Below are 5,722 nucleotides of genomic sequence, written 5' to 3'. Positions count from 1 at the left end.
TTATGTTTGAGTTGTTTTGTGTGGAATTTGAAAACCATTAGAGTTAAACGAGTATTAAAAATGGGGAATCTTTTAATATCTCAGTTTACTTAATGTGTGTTTGAGAAAATCGTTTAAGTAAAATGAGTATTAAGAATGGAGAATCTCTTAATGTCTATGTTTACTTAACGTTGGCGTGAAAACCATTAGAGTTAAACGAGTATTAAAAATGGGGAATCTTTTAATATCTGCATTTGCTTAACGATTGTTGTGGATGAAGTATGTGTATGCTCATGCATTTCATTTTGGTAAATTGTGTTGAACCCGTAATAGGTGGCACCTCGGTAAACTGTACTGACCCGTGATAGGTGGTACGTTTATGATTTACGCTTTTAGTAAATCGTGCTGAACCCGTGATAGGTGGCACCTCGGTAATTGGTACTTTGGCCTGCAATAGGCGGTACAATTATGATTTACGGCCCTTCGAGGAGGGTTTTAGTTTGGAATTCTGAGTCCATGCATTTTGGCATATACGAATTGCATTAGGGTGCTTGGCACGCGAGTCGTGTTTGATTTAAGTTTATGATCAAGTGATTTGAATTTGAGTCGTTGTGATATAGGTGGTACATTTACGATTTACATTTTTGGTGGATTGTGCTGACCCGTGATAGGTGGCACCTCGGTAAACAGTACTGGTCTGTGATAGGCGGTACGTTTACGATTCCCGCTTTTTCTTTTAGTAAATCGTGTTGACCCGTGATAGGTGACACCATGGTAACTGTACTGACCCGTGATAGGTGGTACATTTACGATTTCCGCTTTTTCTTTTAGTAAATCGTGTTGACCCGTGATAGGTGACACCTCGGTAAACTGTACTGACCCGTGATAGGTGGTACATTTACGATTCCCGCTTTTTCTTTTAGTAAATCGTGTTGACCCGTGATAGGTGACACCTCGGTAAACTGTACTGACCCGTGATAGGTGGTACGTTTATGATTTACGCATTTTAGTAAATCGTGCTGACCCGTGATAGGTGGCACCTCGGTAATTGGTACTTTGGCCTGCGATAGGCGGTACAATTATGATTTACGGCCCTTCGAGGAGGGTTTTGGTTTGGAATTCTGAGTCCATGCATTTTGGCATATACGAATTGCATTAGGGTTCCTGGCACACGAGTCGTGTTTGAATCAAGTTTATGATTGAGTGGTTTGAATAGGAATTGTCGTGGTAATTGTGTTGAAATTGTTAAGTGTTATGTATTGATTATCGTGTGTGAGTGCGATGAATGGTAAAACTATTTCGAAAACCAATTCGTCGTGGTGATTGTGTGGGTTTTGCTAAGTGTTAAGTTTTGGAGTTATGTGTGAGTGTGATTGAATTAGTTTAAGTATTTTTGGAAGAATAAGCAGGGAAATCGATTTCCCAATCGATTGGATGAGTTGCAGGAAGTTCACTATTTTAACCTAATCGATTTGCCAATCGATTGTATAAATATATCTTTCAAAATCTTTTAAGAAATCGATTTGGAAATCGATTGGCAGAGAGGCAGGAACTCAGCAAAACTGCCAAAATCGATTTGGAAATCGATTTGGCAACACAGGGACTCAACAAAACTGACAAAATCGACTTAGAAATCGATTTGGTCATGCATAAACTCAGCAGAACTGACCAAATCGATTTGGCAATCGATTGGCTCAGCAGGAGTCCTTATTTTGAGTTAGATAATCGATTGTTCAACTGATTTATCAATGCTTGGTCAGTTATGTATTACTTGATGATTTGAGAACTTCATTTTGATTTCATTTTTAATTGGCAAGCATTATATGAACTTTTAGCATATGGAAAATCCTTTTAAGGTGCATACTTAGTTGAAAGGTTATTTTGTGCATTTAAAACTTAAATGTTATGTGTTATCTGTTAATTTCGGTTGGTGACCCTTTACAACTATTGTGGAAATCTGGGCTTTTCCCTCAAATGAGAGCCAGGACGATCCTACTGGTTCATACCCTACGGATGGCAATGCTTGACTGCAGCTACGTTAAGAGGATCTCACGGGGCGCGTGGAGATCACTCAGGGTGTATAGTTTTTGGTAGGATGATCAAATTAGGTTGATGTATAGGGACTAGACGTCCTTCTTTTTGGGTTGGAGTATTTTGATTTGGAAAACTGTACTTATACTAATATTGTCAATTTGACATCTTATTTGAATGGGTTCCATGTACCATTTGTTATTGTGTAAATGCTTTGGATTTATATTTGGAGAAACTTTTCCGCTGCTTGTAAATTATAATGACTCAATTATTTATCCAAAGGCACTTCCTTGTTTATTTCTCTGTTTTAGTTTAATTTCTTTTGAAAAAAAAAAAATACACCCTCGCTTTGAAAATCGGGGTGTTACAAAGTGCATCCAAAGACTTCAGTGAAAGTGCTCTAATATATTATTTGCTAGTAGGATGTTCCAAGTAATGTAAATTTTTTTAATGTATGTTCCAAGTAACTTGGTTGCCATGGTCTCATGTATCCTAAATAAATTATGCAAATTTTGAGTAGTTCATGTAATCTTTCGTCTTTATCATGGTTTGTAGATCATGCGGTTTTTTTTTTTACAAAAACAAAACGATATTCATTCATTCAAATCAATAAAATACATCAGATATAACACACAAATTTAACATCGCTAAAAATAAAAAGGATGAATTTACGAACATATTCAACATCCATTTTAATAGCATAATATGACACAGTGCCTACAAATAATTTGACAAAATCAAAGTGACTGGAGTACCCATACCTCAAGATCTACAATGTTGACGACCTAGTCATTAATTGAATCAATAATTGATCAAAGTTGACCTATCAATCTAAATCAAATGAGCACCGCAATAAGATGTAAATTCAAACAAATATTGCACTAATATAGAAAATCAAACAATGTTGATTTGAGACAACGAACTCACGAAAAAAAAACCTAATTTATGTGAAAACCATTTAGATTTAAATAAGGAAAAAAGAAACACATGAGTATTTTGAGTAAAAAAATGACCAAAAACCATCTAATTTCGGTGAATGAAAAATTTAGAGAGAATGTGAAGTTATTTTCCAAGGGTCGGCTAGAAAGAAAATACAAAAATTAGTTCATGCAGTTTTAACTCAACGAACCACTACTAAGAAAAGCTATGGAGTAGCCAAACTCTAGTGCATATGAACTCTATTTTTACTACTGTGCACAATCATTATGTGATTTCTTAAAGGATTAAATAAGTTCTTCTATTTTATATTTAGTGTTTATAAAAAAAATTTAGCATTTTTTAGTCCTTATAAAAAAATTTGTGCTTTTTAATCTTTACAAATATAATTATTTACAATTTTAGTCTTATAGTATGGACTAAAATTGAAAAAAAATGTAATAATTATAAAAACTAAAAAATCTAAAATAATTTTATAAAGACTAAAAACTTATTTAAGTTTTTTTTATTAAATAACGGAAACTACATAAGTGTGGTAAATTGTGACACATTTTATACATAATTTTCTAATTTAGAGTCCAATGATATTATTAGATTAGTATAATTTTTTATAGATATTAACTATAGATGTAATTTTCATATCACAGGGCAAGATTAGAACTGTTAGCTTTTGTACTTCCCATTTAAACTTGTACCCCCAATTTTTTAAAAACCCAGTTTTATCTTTAATAAATTCATTCACGTGAGCGGTAAAAAAAATTACTCCAAAAGCGGACCCCCTTGTTGAAATTTTCGGTAAGTAATTTTTTGCAACTAAATTTCCGGTAGTTATATTTATTATCGGAAATTTGGTCAATGAAATTTCCGGTAGTTGTATTTTCAATACCGGAAATTTCAAAAATTTTAAAAAATCCGGTAGTTAGTTTTTGTTCACCGGAAATTTCGTTTTTTGAAATTTCCGGTAGTTAATCCGGAAATTTCAAAATTCCGTTAGTTATTATTATTATTTTTTTTGAATATTTTTTTAATTTGTTTGTTATTTTATTTAATTATTTTTTTGAAATAGGGATGGAAAACACACAACCAGTATTTATAGATTTATCTGAAGCATTTAGAACTGATCAAATTTTTGAGTCACGAGAAACTGTCATATCATGGGCAAGAGAGATAGGTCGACAAAATCGAGTAGCAGTTATCATTACTCGATCAGACGTAGAGACTGGAAAGAGAGGAAGAAAGTCAAAATTAATTCTTGGTTGTGATAGAGGTGGACAATATAAGTCAAATAAAAATGACACAGGTACTTCAACTAAAAAGTGTGGATGTCCGTTTAAACTTAAAGCGAGACCACTGAAAAATGATGAAGGATGGATTATTAGTTTAATCTGTGGACTTCACAACCATGAGTTAGTAGCTACTTTTGAGAATAATGCATTTATGGGACGCTTAACAGAAGAAGATAAGAAACATGTTGACGAGTTGACAAAGTATCACGTTGCACCGAGACATATCTTGTCATCTTTGAGAGATCGAGATACGGAGAATGTGACTAGTATCTATCAAATTTACAAGCGACGAAGTACATACAGGAAGAATTTGATGGGACCTAGAACTGATATGCAACATTTGTTGAAGTTACTTGAAGCTGAGAAATATACTTGTTGGAGTAGGACTCATGAGGACTCCAACGTTGTGAGGGATATGTTTTGGACGCACACAGATTCCATAACTTTGCTTAACATGTTCCCTCTTGTATTGATCATGGATAGCACCTACAAAACCAACAAGTATAGGTTACCGTTGTTTGAAATTGTTGGTGTAACTTCAACTTGGTTGACATTTAATGTTGCATTTGCTTATATGGATTCTGAACGTCAAGACAACTTTTGGTGGGCATTGGAGAAGTTAAAAGAGTTGTTTTTTTCAAACACGCCATTTCCTCAGGTGATTGTGACTGACAGAGAACTGGCTTTAATGAATGCAATTAAAGTTGTATTTCCATCTTCAACAAATTTACTTTGTCAACTTCATATTAACAAAAATGTTGGAGCCAAATGCAAACAGTATATATTAAAGAAAGACATGCAAGAACCCATTCTTGAGTTGTGGAGGAAAATTGTTTATTGTTCTGAAGAGAAGGAGTACGAGGAACTTTTGCAAGTATTTGAGCAAGCATGTGTCGATAATATTATTTTCTTTGACTACGTCAGAGACACATGGTTGAATCCTCATAAGGAAAGATTTGTTGAAGCATGGACCAATCGAGTATTGCATCTAGGAAATACTACGACTAATAGGTATGTCATTAAAATTTCACATTTTGTATGATATATGATATATGATTTATGCATGATATATGATCATTACTTCACATTTTGTATTTTTTTTGTTTAAATATTAGGGTTGAGTCTGCTCATTGGTCATTGAAGAGATTTTTGGAACACAGTAAAGGAGATTTTTGTAAGGCATGGAATGGTATGAATGACATGTTGAAGTTTCAAATTATTAAGATCAAAGGTTCATTTGAGATAAGTAAGGGTCGCAAAGAGCATATACACAACAATCCATTCTTTGAGAAATTGACTTGGTTGGTATCCAAGAAAGCCTTAGGTGATATTGTTGAAGAATACAAGAGAGTCAGTTATGTCGGTAACGATAAAGATGTGTGTTGTTCTATACTTAGAAAGACTCATGGATTACCTTGTGCATGTGAGTTAGCAAGATACAAGATGGAATGTGTTCCAATCCCATTACATGTTGTTCATATACATTGGAG

This window comes from Cicer arietinum, chromosome 2 (genome assembly GCF_000331145.2).
Source record: "Cicer arietinum cultivar CDC Frontier isolate Library 1 chromosome 2, Cicar.CDCFrontier_v2.0, whole genome shotgun sequence".
NCBI lineage: Eukaryota > Viridiplantae > Streptophyta > Magnoliopsida > Fabales > Fabaceae > Cicer > Cicer arietinum.
This window is presented reverse-complemented; position numbering follows the sequence as displayed.